The sequence below is a fragment of the Nuphar pumila genome, chromosome 9 (genome assembly GCF_984573655.1).
Source record: "Nuphar pumila chromosome 9, dmNupPumi1.hap1.1, whole genome shotgun sequence".
NCBI classification, from domain to species: Eukaryota; Viridiplantae; Streptophyta; class Magnoliopsida; order Nymphaeales; family Nymphaeaceae; genus Nuphar; species Nuphar pumila.
The window spans coordinates 120,277,787-120,294,749 of NC_143257.1; the positions used below are offsets into that span (position 1 = coordinate 120,277,787).

Sequence of the window (16,963 nt, forward strand, 5' to 3'; positions counted from 1 at the left end):
ACCTCTTGGAAAAAAGGCAGTCGAATGCCGCTGGGTATATAAGATAAAACATAACAGTGACGGGACTATAGAGAGATAAAAGGCCAGGTTGGTGGCTAAAGGGTATACTCAGACTCAAGGTCTTGACTACGATGAAACATTTGCTCCTATTGCCAAAATGAATACCGTCAGAATTCTCTTATATGTTGCTTGTAATTACAATTGGCATCTCTATCAATTAGATGTTAAAAATGCTTTCTTGCAGGGAGACTTAAAAGAATAAGTGTATATGAAACTTCTACCTAAACATCCTGAAGAAGAAAATACGGATAGAGTATGTAAACTACATAAAGCCATTTATGTCCTGAAACAATCTCACAGGGCGTGGTACCATCGATTGAGCAGTTGCTTGGAACAACATAAATTTGTCAGAAGTAATCTTGACAATTCAATGTTTGTCAAAGGAGAAGGTAATCACTTGGTTATTATCTTGGTATATGTGGATGATATCATTGTGACAGGTACAGATGATGAAGGCATTCAAGAAACAAAGAAGCTTCTACATAACACCTTTGACATAAAAGATTTGGGCAAACTTCGCTACTTCTTAGGCATTGAAATAGCTCATTCAAGAAAGGGTTTATTTTTATTTCAAAGGAAATATACGTTAGATCTTCTTAAAAGTGCAGGAAAAATCGAGTGTAAGCCCATTGAAACTCCAGTAGAAAGCAGACAAAAATCTATTATCTCTCTTGATGATGTAACTATTAATAAGGAAGGATACCAGAGATTAGTTGGAAAACTAATTTATTTAACTATTACTTGACCAGACATTACATATGTTGTCAACCTTGCAAGCCAATGTATGCAGGCTCCTCAGGAACTACATTGAAAAATCGTAAATCGAATATTGCAATATTTGAAAGGAACGTCAGGCCAAGGATTATGGTACAAGCGAAATGATTGTCAACAAATTCAAGGGTTCACAGATGCAGATTGGGTAGGAAGTTCAGACAGAAGGTCTACCACAGGATATTGTGTTTTTGTTGGTGGCAATATGGTTACCTGGAAAAGCAAAAAGCAAGGGGTGGTTGCCAGATTTAGTGCAGAAGTCGAGTATATGGTCATGGCAACTACTGCTAGTGAAATAACCTGAGCCAAAACTCTCCTAACAGAAATGATGATGTCAGTCAATCTACCTATTTCCATGTTTTGTGAAAATCAAGCAGCAATACATATTGCAGCAAATTCAGTTTTTCATGAACGAACTAAGCATATCGAAATCGATTGTCATTATGTTCATAAAAAGGTTCAAAGAGAAGAGATCTCTACTCCATATACTAAAAGTGCAGAACAACTTGTTGACAGATTCACCAAAGGACTGAGTCGAGATCATCATCGTGACCTTCTCAACAAGTAGGATTGTGTAAACATCTACACCCCACTTGAGGGGGAGTGTTGACGATAACCTTTCTCTCCTCTCTCACCTTGATTTACAGGATCTGATCTCGACGGTTACAGGAAATATCTTTGCGTATCAAGTTGGTTATGAAAACTGTATATCGTACCACTATGATTTTTTTCCAAGTTAGTTATATGTTGTGTATTATAAATATTGTATCACTGATTATTCAAATATAAGAAAAAGAGAGCGAGAGTGTTTGCCGTGGATATAGGTCTAATATGACCGAACCATGTTAATTCCTTATTGTGGCAAATCGTGTTTGTGATCCATTTGGTACACTATGTACATCGTTACACAGTGATACCTACAAATCGCTTCCTATCTACATATCGCTACATGGTGATGTGAGTCATATCATAAATAGCTACATGACGATCTCTCATAAATTGCTACATGGTGATCTCTCATAAATTGCTACGGTGGTATCTCTCATAAATCGCTACACGACGATATCTCGCAAATCGCTACACCGTCCTAACAAATATCTAGTGTGCTTTTGCTTATTTTTTATTAGTCCCTCTTGTTCAAATGGGTTGGATTCAGATTAGGCATATTACCAAATACCATTATCAGATATAAGCTAATTAGCTTAGTTTTTTACTCAATACTTCAATGGCTTAGAATTTGGCAAGCAATTGGCAACATAAAGAAAAGCATCACCACAATAATTTGCTTTTATTTTCAAGACCAGCAGCAGAAGAAGAAGTGCAAATAATTGCTTTATATATTTTCATATGCATTCAATATCCAAGCAAGCATGGTGCATAATAAGTGGCAAGGGTTTATCTTGAACATGATGCCCTTATTACAGGAAGTCATAATGTCAAATTTCCTCTATGCCCTTCAGCTCAATCTCATCTCCCTCTTCAGTTTTGTTTCTTTGAATACTATTACACTTGTAATGGTAGCATCTAGAACTAATCAGAAAGTAGATGAGATTGCAAGTCCCCATTAATGCAATTAGGTAGTAGAAGCAATCAACTCTACCCCTATTAATATCATTTTGCATCCAACTGCTACCTCCCTTCTTTGCAGTAACATTATGGACCAAGTTAACCAAAAAACTACTTAGGTAGCTAGCCCCAGCCATGGTGCAGAAGAAGAGGGAGCCAACAACACTCTTCATGTGTTCATGAAATTCCTTGTAGTAAAACTCAACCTGTCCCTATGGCACAGAAAGACCATTGAGGACAAACTGTGGGACCAGCCATAGAACTGACATTGGTGCTATCCCATTGTTATTTGGATGCAAGAGGGCTATGTGTCTCCTTTTTTATTTCCACAATTCTTGATACTATCATGGAAATATATAATTAAGAGTAATAAGCCTATTCCCATTCTTTGAAGCAGAGATATTCCTTGTTCTTGTTTTGTAGTGTATCGCGCAACCAACACGAGTAGGCGATCATATACATGGATCCACAGTGTGAGAGCAAGCATTGAGAAGATGCCAAGTGAGCCTGGGGGAATCTGGAAATTGCCTGAGCCAAGGTGTCTGTCCATTTTGAGGGCTTGGAGAACTAAGATTGTGCCTTGTTGAACCACTACCATGAAACTAATGATCCCTGAAGCCCATATAGGAACAACTCCTAAAACACATTTCAACTCTTCCACTTGTTGTATTGAACATAGTTCCCATGGATTGGTTGGTGAGCCTTCTATGCTTAGCTCAGCCTCTGATACGATCATGGCAGCTTTGTTTAGAAACCTGAGATTTTAAAAAAAAATACCAAGAATTTGAGTGCTGATAATTATTTTTTTAAGAATTTTCAGTGCCATGTCCCATGAATAAATATCACCATCAAACAGTTTAGTATTAGTTCTCTTATTACTTTCCTCTTTTAGTAGTTCAAGTTGTTGGTATCGACAAACACAAAAATAAGAAGAAGCAAGAAGAAAAGATCAAACCACACGAGGAACAAATATTTGCATGGTTCGACAAGAGTTGCCTACATCCACGGTCGCATCAAAACTTGTTATTCAATTGAAATACCAAACGCTACAAATGGTGGTTTGACTTCTTTAAATAGAGAGCGTTACAAGGACTTTGCAAGTGTAGTTGGGATATTATAAGGAGTCTACCTAGTCTGATTCTACAAGGAGTCTAGGGTAAAATTATAAAATTACCCTAAAAAAATAATCTCAGAGGCTAATGCCTCCAAACCCCACCTTACAGGCAAAGAGACTCATCCTCTACTACCCCTGACCAACTTACCGCAAAGTTTGATCTGCAAAAATTCAGGATTTAAAACAAGCTCCACACTCTTCCAACATAAGCTAGGTAATGAAATGGGCTCTTAGTAGAAATCTCCACCTCACCACAAACAGATGAGCATGGCTTAGGCATAGAACTTACATAACAGGTATCTCTAAAAATGCTCAAACTTAATTTCATATATTGGGAATTGAACTAGTGAAGAAGTTATCAGCTACTTTTATAAATGACTTTATATGACTTTCTTAATGACAACCTCTTCAAAAAACTAGAAGTAAAAAAAGTAATATAATATTATCCTTAAGCTCATTCTTGAATGTTAGAACTTTGCCAGATGTAAAGCTTGAGCTTGAATCTAGTATGGGAAGTCAAGCTTGAACAACTTTCATGAGCATGCCACTATAAGAAATTTGTGGATTAACGACGAGCATAATCCATTGCAAATCCGTCACTAAAAAGTTTAGCGACGGACTAGCAACAGATAACTTTCATTGCAATTTCCTAGTCATTAATTAACGACAAAACATATCTATCACTACTTTCATCACTAATTTGCGTCGGATTAGCAAATGCCATGATCCGTCGTGAGGCCATCGCTAATCCGCAGAGATTTCATTTTGCAACAGATATACATATGTCGCTATTATAGTGACAGATTTGCGATAGATTATAATTCATCACAAAACATTGGTCAATTCAGTTTTGCGATCGATAAATATTCGTCCCTAATCTGGCGCTAAATTAGAGGCCAATACTAATTAGCGACGAATATTGTCTGTCGTTAATCCATCACAAAAAAAAAATTGTTTGAAATATAAATATCGAGAAAAAATTTCTTGTTATACAATTTATATATCCAGTGTATAAAAAATAAAATACACATAAAAAATACATATACAAAGCAGCTGAAACAATTTATTGATCCACTATAATCCTCATCAAGTTCTAATTATTTACAAGTGAACATTTACAAAGAGTTTATTTTGAAACAACAAGAAGGTACAATAAATTCAACACATGAATCTAATCATCGCCAAGATTCTAAGCATCATCTTCTTCATTGTCTCGATCTGCCCCTTCATCCATGCCTCCATCAGCTCCTCTACGCTGATTATCTCCAGCATCCTACAAGAGAAAAGAAAGGTTAGTATTAATAAATAAAATATAATAAAATAATTTATATGCAATGCACCTAATCTAAGGCAATCAATGTAACATGAATGAATTACACATAGACTACCTAGCAATAAAGTGAAGGACATTAACAAAATTTAGATATGTGTTCTAAGGCTGGCAGAAAAAAATTCATAGTGATTCAATCATGCAGATATGTGTTCTAAGCTTGTCAAAAAAATATCATAGTGATTCAAGCATGCATATATGTGTTATAAGGCTGTCAAATAAATGTCTTTTGTATCACAATCATGCTTATATGTGTTCTAATGTTGTCAAAAACTTCTTATAGTGATTCAATTATGCATATATGTGTTCTAAGGTTGTCAAAAAACTTTCATAGTGATTCAAGCATGCATATATGTGTTCTAAGGCAGTCAAACAATTTTATAGTGATGAAATCATGCTTATATATGTGTTATAAGGCAGTCAAAAAACTTTCATAGTGATTCAATTATGCATATATATGTTATAAGGCAGTCAAAAACTTTCATACTGATGAAATCATGCTTATATGTGTTCTAATGTTGTCAAAAAACTCGCATAGTGCTTCAAGCATGCATATTTATGTTCTAAGGTTGTAAAAAACTTTCATAATGATGAAATCATGCTTATATATGTTCTAATGTTGTCAAAAAACTCGTATAGTGCTTTAAGCATGCATATATGTGTTTAAAAATTGTCAAAAACTTTCATAGTGATGAAATCATGCATATATGTGTTATAAGGCAGTAAAAGAAACTTTCATAGTTATGAAATCATGCTTATATGTGTTCTAATATTGTGAAAAAACTCTCATAATGCTTCAAGCATGCATATATGTCTTATAAGGCAATCAAAAACTTTCATAATGATGAAATCATGCTTATATGTGTTCTAATGTTGTCAAAAAACTCTCATAGTGATTCAAGCATGCATATTTGTATTCTATGGTTGACAAAAACTTTCATATTGATAAAATCATGCTTATATGTGTTCTAATGTTGTAAAAAAACTTGCACAGTGATTCAATCATATATATATATATATATATATATATATATATATATATATATATATATATATATATTCTAAGACAGTCAAACAATTTCATAGTGATAAAATTATGCTTATATATGTGTTCTAATGTTGTCAAAAAGCTTTAATAGTGATTGAATCATGCATATATGTGTTATAAGGCAGTCAAAAACTTTCATAGTGATGAAATCATGCTCATATGTGATGAAATTATGCATATACTAGCTTGAAATCTAACGACATGAAACAAATGATATGAAACTTTCATGCCTCACAGGCAGCTGCAGACGAAGTTCCCCTATCCCGAAAAAAGCTACACAACTCATTACAGACAATGTTGAAAATTACTATATGTAATTAGTCACGCATTGTGTCCTTAACAAGCTGGTAGACACCATCCCAAGAATTAGTCGAGTCAATCGGACGCTTGGAGTTGATGCTGGTGGGAGAACTCTGAGAGCCCTGGCTGGAGGAGGCAACGACTGGTGTGGTATTCATATTACTCCCAAACTCGAACACACAACCCTTTTTGGGTTCACCGGTTGCAGTCACCCATGCTGTAGGATCAAAAGGCGGATGCTGAGTGGAGTCATTGCCATATCGTTCCACCATCTGCTGCTCGTATGACTCTTACAAAGTAATGATTACTGTATAGATTAAGAATTAAGAATTAAAATATTTATGGTAACTTATATATTATAATATTTATTAATACAATAAATACATATCATTATCGTTCTCGCCTTCTCTGATACAAACTCTCTCGTGCTTTTACGTTTATGTGTTTCAACAAACACATCCTTGTAAGGCACAATGCCTCATTTTTCTGCTTCATACGAGATTAAATGATAAAAAAATCATTTAAAAAGTATGCAACAATACTTATAAATTGAACCATATATATATTGATGAGTTACCATTTTTTTCAAGTGGCTCCCAAAAGTCTTAGATCTGCCTGTGTATAGATGGGCATCGAGCATCTTCGCTCGATTTTGTGTAGCCTTTGCTGAGCGGTTTTGAAATTCATGCACCGCCCACTTGTCGCACATTGCATCCCAAAAACCTGACTTGATAGTAGGAGGGTCATGGCCCTTCCATTGCAGTGGATCATCTATCCAACCAGATGCTTTTATTGCTGTAGTTTTCATATTGTGCAGCATGTCTGCACATTGATTGGCAGTCACCTTCTGTCACACATATCTCGTATTCTGCTTCTCCATCGCAGTCGCGAAGCAATTCAAAGCCTACAAATAATTTCAGAAAGCTAGTAGACATGATTATAAAAAAAAATTAAATATGAAACACATTAGCTATGATAAACGATTGTATACCATGAATGAGGACCACAATCTGTCCAACACTTCCTTTGGGTACTCTTTCCATTGAGCGACCGATCATGGTAGATGTTGAACTAGTGACTACCTAATCTCTCGTATTACTTCTTGTGGCTTAAACATCGTGCTGCACATGAATTGGTATACATTAATTATCGATATACACTATTTATAAGATAAGTATTGGATAAGTGAAAATGAAATACTTACGATCGATTATCGATATACACTATTTGAATGAGTCATTGTGTGTAAGACTGAGAAGACCCTGCATCCAGCGTTGTCTCGTGACATGTATGAATAGCTAGTGTAGGTAGGTCATGTGCAGGCGAAACATCATCTATAGAAAAATGAGTTAAAAATCCACACAATGCACATTTAAACTAATCAAGTATACAATTAGTTAAATAATATGCCTATCGAAGCAACCCATGAAGATGAAGGCTGAGATTGGCTACCACTGGGTGCTCGACCACTGTAACCTCCACGAACCATATTCTAACAAATAAAAAATTTATTCGGATCAGTTACACAACTCTATATCTTCATGGATACATAATCAAATCGAAAATAACTTCATGCAATATATTTAAACATTGCAATACATTCAAATCATTGCAATACATTCAAATCATTTACATCAAACATTACAATACATTAAAACATGAGATATGACATCACTTGTTAATCATGGATAACTTATCCTTAACTTGCAATACAATTGGATCAGTTACACAACTCTAAAAGATTGTAATACATTCAAACATAAGGTATGTATTACAAGATGTATTTCACTAGCTCGAGTATCCTTCCTCATCACTTATTTAACTTTCACATTCTTCTTCTTCCTCATCCTCCTCTTCATCATCTTCTTCTTCTTCATTGGGCGCCCATCCACTTGGTATATCATTTGGATCACATTCTTCTATACGTGTGTCATCAAACAATGGAGATATGACATGCATACCATGTGCAACATCGTGACCATAAGAGAAGTCATACATATCATCTGATTGATAGTAATCACCCTCTTCAGCAATCTTGTCTTTCTGTAATTGATTATACTCGGGGTATAGTTTAGACTTTACTTTGCAAATTGCCCACCATTCATTTCTATCTGACTTTCTTGTATTCAGATATGAAGTATAGTAAACTTGTTAAGCTTGCGAGGCTAATATGAATGGTTCATATGTTCCAAACCTTGATTTATGATTCACCTCTATAATGCCTGAGGGTTTGTCGACTCTTGTTATTGTGGGATCAAACCAATGACACTTGAATAAAGTTACTCAATTATTTATGCCCAAGTAAGCCAACTCCATTATTTCTTTTATAACATCGTAGTAGTCATGTTTATTTTCACCATAGCTACTATCCTTGACACACACGCCACTATTCATCGTTGACTTGTTTACACCGTAGTCTTTTGTATAAAATCGATAACCATTTATGATGTACCCATTGTAACATTGCACAACTTTGGTCGGACCATTTTGTAAATCACATATTCCTTGGTCATTAACATCACCATGGCAGACCTACAAGCATAAACAATGAATGTGATCACGACCAATTAAGTAATTTATTGTTATTTACACAAAAAGAATGTATGTCATCATCCTTACCAACTCTTTCAACTATGCCACAAACTTATTTTCACGTTCTTTTTGTACTTCTGAATCAGTGAGATGTGGAAGTTCTCTTCGCAACTCTAGATCAAATCATCTGCAATTAACAAATATTTATATTACCGAACCATGTACATACGTATAGAACTTAGTGTTACATATTAAGTATACTTACTCGATGTTGTGGTCAATCGCTGAGCATTTAAAAAGGATATAGATTTGTGCAACATCTTGCTCTCGATCTTCCAAGAGTCTTGACCGGCAACTACCAATTGCATGCCCAAGTAGTTGAAATATCCACAGTTTGTAACTACAGTAAATTGTTCTCCATCATCATTACGAGGTGGGCAAGTGTAGCATGTTAGAATGTGAGGTTCAAAGTACATAGATGAGAAATTTGAAATCTCTTATAAAGTTTATGCCTCACAAATAGAACCCTCCACTCTTGCTTTATTCTGAACCTTTTTTTTAGGTCAAACATGAATCTGTCAACAATATACATCTCATAATACAATAATTTTCTAATAGCATTAAAGAGAAAAATATAAAAAAAACATACCTTTCAAATGGGTACATCCACCGATATTGCACATGACTATCAACCCTAAGTTCATATGGCAAATGTATGATCACATGTTCCATAACATCGAAAAATGCTGACAGAAATATCTTTTTTAGCTGACAAGTACTAGTGATGATAGAATCCTCGAAATTCTTTACCTTAGTTACTACAACTTCTGATGCGCACAATGTTCTAAAAAATCTACTCAACTTGATTAATACCCCCCATATAGGTTTGTCTAACATATCATGGAATGCTAGGGGAATCAACCATTGCATAATAACATGACAATCATGGCTCTTCAACCCATATAATTGTCTCTCGTCTACTTTCACAGCCCAAGCAATGTTAGAGACGTATCCATCTGAAAATCTCAATTGTCTCAACCATTGACATACATGCTTTACTTGATCTAGTCTAAGCATGTACATTGCCTTTGGTTTCAGTATTTTACCATTGTACTATTTGAGTTCTAATTTTGGTTTTTTACATATTACTTTTAAATTCATACAGGTCTTTAGATTATCCTTCATTTTTTCTTTGACATTCATTACCGTATTGAACATGTTATCAAACACATTTTTCACCACATGCATCACATCCAAATTATGTCGTATCAATAAGGTCGGCCAATATGGTTGTTCTCAAAATATAGATTTCTTTGTCCAATTATGATCCTTCTCAAATCTAAGGAGGGTGTTAGACTACATGCATCTGTCAGTCTATATAAAAAGTATCACAGCCAGACAACTTTATAGGTAGACCTTTCATTTCAATTGTGCCTGCTCAGAACACATTCTTTTGTCGTCTTAACAAATGGTCGATGGGTAGAAATCGACGGTGACAATCAAACCAACACGGCTTCCTTTCATGCGTCAATCTAAAAGATTTTGTATGCTTCATGCAGTACGAACATGCCAACCTCCTATGTGTGCTCCGACCAGATAACATACCATATGCAGAGAAGTCACTGATTGTCCATAAAACAGTAGCCTTCATATTGAAGTTTTGTTTTTTTGTGGGTATCGTACGTGAGAACACCGTCGTTCCATAATGTTTTTAGTTCATCAATCACTGACCTTAAATATACATCAAGATTTTGGCTCTGAGAGGTCGGACGAGGGATCAATAGAGACAAGAAAAGATTTTGATGCTTCATACATACGCTTGGAGGAATGTTGTATGGGGTGACAAATACTGATCAACACGAGTATGAAGTTGATCTACTCCCAAACGGATTAAATTCATCTGTACATAAACCTAGCCTAACAATTCTCACTTCCATTGTGAAGGTCTGATGAGTACGATTAAAGTGCTTCCAAGTTTCTGCGTCAACATGATACGTGATCTTGTATTCATCATGTTGAACTTTATTTGTATGTCATCTCATGTGTTTAGCTATCCTCAAAGACATATACAATCGTTGCAATCTATGGGTGAGAGGAAACTAGCGGAGCGACTTGTATGACAATTCTTTTGACTTTGTGCTACCATTGCCTCTTGTTTTTTGCTTGAACTGAGGATGCCTACAAGATGAACATGATATGCTATTTTCTTGATCTTTGAAATATAACATGCAGTGATTTGGACAAACATTTATCTTTTGATACCACATACTTAAAGCATTGACCATAACTTTCACATGATAAAAATTTTATGGCAATTTCTCATCTTTGGGCAACATAGTCTTTACAATAGAGTACAAACAGTCAAAACATGATTGACTCAAAATATACTTGAACTTTAAATTTATAAGTTGAAGAACTGCAGACAAGATAGTGTGACTCTCGCAACCATTCCAAAGTGGCTCATCAACATCTCTAAGTAAATCATAAAATCTACTAGCTGCATTGTTTGTTGCTTCTTCCTCTACCCCAGTTGGTACATCACTAGGACTCATAGCAAAACCTAGTTCTGGTCCTGCGATATCAAATATCAAATCTACATATGAATTATCATGCACCACATTCACTCGTGCATCAAAATTGTTTCAAAATTCTTCACCATGAAGCGTCCAATTCTGATAATCACTCACAAAACCCTTTTTATATAGGTGATGTCTAATGCCATGAGGTTCTACAAATCGATTGTTCTTACACATCGTGCAGGGGTACCTGATCCGACCTGTGGAATCCACAGTACTGACGTTGACCACTGCAAATTCAATAAAACTGTCAACATCATCCATATATTGAAGTGATACCTCATTATCAACTATCCTATGGTACATCTATTCACGGTTTGCAGTCATTTTGGGCGACGAATGTTACAGATACTATCCTAACCAGTTAAAAGAGAATCACAAGAATGCTATGATAAAAAAATTATCTAATTTATCATGCATTCATGGTGGATGTAATGATTCGATATATATATATATATATATCACACACACGCGCACACACACACACACACACACATATATATATATATATATATATATATATATATATATATATGATGTCATTTAATCACGAGAACTATGATGCATGCATTGATAACTTAATATTTTCATGTGCAAAACCATTCATTTGAAACATGTTTGAAGCATTGATAACTTATCATTCATTTTCGTGTGCAAACTCATTCATAACACGATACATTCATTTGAAGTATGCTTTCATGATACAATTTCACATAGAAGGCATAATCAAATTAAAAATAACTTCATGCAAGCATGGATACAGTCACATCAAACATTGCAATACATTCAAATAATTCATATCAAAACAATGTCAAACATGTACCTACAACAAACACACTCCAATATCACGCTAACTACTACCATGACTAGCATGGAATCCGAACTCTAAAAATAAGAGCACTTATATTTTCATACATTAAAATCATACCCAGCATGATCTCCGAACTCCATCAAAGCAGTCTTAGATATCCACAACTAAGTGTGTGTGAACAGAAAAGTGTTGTATCCAAGAAAATAAATAACCTGTGATGCACTTGCATCACTTACTCACCACGGGTATTTACCCAATTTGCATGTTATTGCCTTTGCATTTTTTTCTTTTTTCTTTTTGCATTGCATTTTTAGCCGCATGCGATACTTAGCACTAAGTATCGCACAATTAGCTCAGCTACGCACCTGCAAAGCACATTTATATACGATCACAGGTCAATTTCAAAGCGAGACTACTAGAACAAGAGGACGATAAGGTCACTGGCGTGGGTCAGTTGTCAGGTCGAGCTCGGCCCCAACCTCGATCGAGAGGGAGGTGGGCTCGACTACCTGGTCGAGCCCGACCCCATCGGAACAGACAGAGAGCGGGGAGCAGAGAGGGCCCAAAGGAGAGGGGAAGGGGCGGCACAAGGCCACCTGCCAGACCCTTCCCGCACAAAGAGAGAGGGAGGAAGGCGCAACAGGGGGACTATCGACCCTCCGATAACCAACAGAAGAGGGAGGGTGTTGCATGGGCCACCGGCCCTCTGTCGGCTATCCGTCAAACCACAATAGAGAGAGGGAGATGACAGGAGGGGCATCGGCCACCTGCCGGTCCTCTGACAGGCACATAGGGAGTGGGAGGGTGTGGCAGGGGCTGTCAGCCTCCTGTCATCCTCCCAGCAACATAACAGAGGGAGCGAGAGGGTGCGACAGGGGGGCGTCGTCCTTTTGCCGACCTCCCGATGAGCCTAAAGAGATAGGGGAGTGAGGGAGGGTGCGGCAAGGGTCGTGGGCCTCCTACCGGCGAGCCAACAAAAAAAAAGGGGGGGAAGAGGGAGGGCACGGTAGGGGCCATCGATCTCCTGTCGGCCTCCCGTCGAGACAATAGAGAGAGGGAAGAGGGGGAGAAGAACCATAAGACGACAGAGAGGAGGAGAAGGGAGAGGCGCGGCAAGGGGCCGATGGCATTCTGCCGGCCTTCCGACAACAAAAGAAGAAGAAGAGAAGAGGAGAAAGAGTGTACCTAGGAAATGATGGGCATCGATCGGTGTGACCAGAGAGGAAGGCGGTCGCCGAAAGAGGGAGAATAGAAGGGAGGAGGTCGTCGGAGAGGGAGGCGATCGCCGGAAGGGAGAGAAGGGAAGGCGAGCAATGGGGTGAGAGAAAGGGATGAATGAAACAAAAAGAAAAAAGAAAGGGGGCTCACACTAGGGTTTTATGGGAAATTTAGTGACAGATTAGCGATGGTCAACTTTCATCGCAAACGCCGTCGCAAATTTACGACAAAGTAGCAACAAAAAAAATGGTGTCGCTCATCCGTCACGAAGTAGCGACGGAGTGTGAGACAAAATTCTTCCATCGCAAATTCTGCAATTAATTTCAATTTTAGGGATAAAGAGTTTTCTCTAGCTAATCCGTCGCAACTTTGCGATGGATTATTTCCGTCACTAAATAATGTTTTTCTTGTAGTGTGCACACACCTTTAATTACAATGATGAGTATCTTACTAAGCAACATCTCGATGGAAACGACAAAGATTGGGTAAATTTTATTTGGTTGATCCATAGTGACAATTAATAGTGTTTTTTATTTTCCCTTCAAAAATATTGCAGAAAAAAAAAAACACAACATTTTGATTGACATTAAATGGCCAACATATAATGATATTTTGAAAACAACACGTTTAAATAAAAAAATTTGTGACTTTATCACGATATGTAGGCTTGTGTTGGCTATATATCAGAAAGAAAAATGGTCTCTCTCTCTCTCTCTCTCTCTCTCTCTCTCTCTCTCTCTCTATATATATATATATATATATATATATATATATATATATATATATATATATATATATATAGAGAGAGAGAGAGAGAGAGAGAGGTTGTGTTTGCTAACTACTTTTCTAACTGCCGTGCTAACCGGGCTTTCAAATGGTTTTCCCCATGTATTACTTAAATTTTACCGCACAGATGTGTTCAACACCATCGATTTAATAGAAAATGACACTTGAACCATGTTTCTTTGATGAAAAACATGATTTTTGAAGCCTTAAATATTTAAGAAAATCCCAAACCATCGATTTTTTAACCCTTATAAAAACCTACCTGTGTATCATAATCTAATGATCCAAGAGACTATTCCTATAAAATCAAGCATGTAGAACACATTTGTACGGTCAGATTTAAAAAAAAAAACTTTTTCAAAAGCATGGTTAGCATGGCAGTTAGCAGCTCTCTCTCTCTCTCTCTCTCTCTCTATATATATATATATATATATATATATATATATATATATATAATGAAACCCATGTGGCATGGCTCATGATTCTCAAATTTTGAAACATATTTGAGTTAGTTGGGCCTAGGTTGGAACTGCTTGGTATGGGCTGCATTTGCATTGGTTTTGGTTGAAACCAAGCCATATTTTGAAGTAAGCGGATGTACCCTGGGGGCTAGGGGGAGGGGAGCATGTACAAGGGTCTTCACTGTCTCTAAACTGGGTTTGGACTCAATCATCGACTCGGGTTGGGTTTTCCCGGTCTAATTAAAAAAAAGCCACATATAACAACTTCTTAGTACACCAAGTAACAAGAAAATACCTGAGTTGATCAGTAAGTGGTAGCTTGGATGTGGAAGAAGGGGGATCAAAGTAGACTGCATTCTCCATATCAACAGGACGTTTCCTAAAAGAGGCCACAAGTACCTGGCAGATCCCTGTGACCAGGCTTCCCCTGGGCTCCACAATTACATAAATTTTGGTTCCAAGAAAGAAAAGGATGACAGAGCACAACATGAAGAATGTGGGGATCCCTAACCCTAGTGACCAACTCACACTGTCTTGTATATATGTACACCACAAGTGTGAGCACAACCATCATGGAGAGTGTGAAGCTGAAGTAGTACCAATTGAAAAGGCTGTTGATTGCCTTCCTCCCCCCCTCCGTGGCTGCATCAAATTGGTCCACACCAAAGGGTAGGTTGCATGGTCTGATGCCCCCTGCACCAATTGTTAGCAGTGCCAAAGCCAGGAAGAGGACACATAGTTGTGGGTGAGATGGTCCTGCACACTCACTGGTGTTCTTGTCAATGTGGATGCATTCTGGTGGTCTTAGTTGTGGGAGTGTTGCAGTTGCTGTCAGTATCATCCCCTGTCATTAATGAAGATGAATTGTCAACCTTACATGTGACAACGGGTAGTCTAAAAAGCAAAAATTTTGGGCAAATATAAATTCATGATGATTTTCTTAGCCTTGCGTTTAGTTCTCTCTTATCAATAAAAGACAAAAAAATTTGGACGCAGTTCACTTTCTAGATAATGGCATCAGTAGTTGAAAAATGAACGGCTGTTATTCGTTCAAATCAAGAAACTTTTTATAGTTCTTGGATGCCATTCATTTTGATGGTTGATGGCATCCAAGGTACCTTTCACAGCTTTGTATCCAAGGTCCCTTGGACCTGATATGCACTTGTCACCCTAAGGGGGTGTTTGATTTGCGGACAATTCTGAATAAGTATACCATGTCATCTCCTGTCCGCGTGGTGTCCTAGTCCAAGGCTACCCACGACACTTTTCTGTTGTTTTTTTCAAGGGTCTCCTAGGGTATGTGGACACTCTTGTTCTAAGGGGGAGGGCTGAACTCTCTCAAACACCAAAAGGTGCCCCTGCAAAACGCACAAGATGTCTGTGAATCCCATGTTTGCACGAGCTGATGGGCCTCATGCATTGCGTGGACAGGACTGGCATCGGGCCGGCCCAGTCCATTAGCAGCCCGTCTATTATATATAATATACATTATATTTTATATATAATAAAGCATATATTATATATTATCGGGCCGGCCCAGCCTGCTAATGGACTGAGCCTGCCCATGGGAAAACCCCGGACCGGGCCACAGCCCGCTCGTTAGGCCCGTGGGCCTAAACCGACCATGTTGGGCCGGACCAATAATATATAATATATACTTTATTATATATAAAATATAATGTATATTATATATAATAGGCGGGCTGATAACCGGGCCGTGGGCTGGGTCAAAAGCCCGGTTCAGCCGATCTTGGGCCTAATTTATAGGCCCAAGACCCACCCGTAGACGACAGATAGCACTGTCCATGCAATCAAATAAGCCCCAAGGTCCCTCCTGTAGACTGTAGACTGAGGAGTATGCCTAGCTTTGGCCCTGCTGCAAGAGATGCACATTATGGGTTTGGCCTTGCTGCAAGCGATGCACATTGTGGGTTTCAAACAGAGAGTTTGTCCTATGTCAAATTGTGTATGTAGACAACAGGAAATAATAATGCAATGAATGGGAGCTTTACCAACCAGTAGAGTAGCTCCAGAGGCGACTTCCAAGGTTAGGAAGCGACCGAAATATGCATCAGAGAGGTAGGCTCCCAAGAGAGGAGCAAAGTTTGTTGTGCCTGAGAATATGTTGAGGACTTGGGTGGCATACACTTGCTTCATGTTGAACTTGGTTAGCAGGAACACCATGAAGTTTGCCAACAGCCCCAACGTCCCCAGCTTCTCAAACGCCTCGTTCCTTGAAAATCCCTGGAATGCTGGAAACAAGTTAGAGCTTCATCTAATACACACACACACACAGAGAGAGAGAGAGAGAGAGAGAGTAAAATGTATACCTATAATGAAGGGCATAGATTTCCATCCGCCATGTTTTCTGACAACCACATCTCTCACCC

The 16,963-nt window shown here is 37.7% G+C and overlaps 1 pseudogene; it reads right to left on the reverse strand.

Moving 5' to 3' along the window:
* Positions 1–2,267: 2,267 nt before the first annotated feature.
* On the reverse strand, positions 2,268–16,757 carry LOC149829104 (protein NRT1/ PTR FAMILY 2.12-like; annotated as a pseudogene).
* Positions 16,758–16,963: the final 206 nt, after the last annotated feature.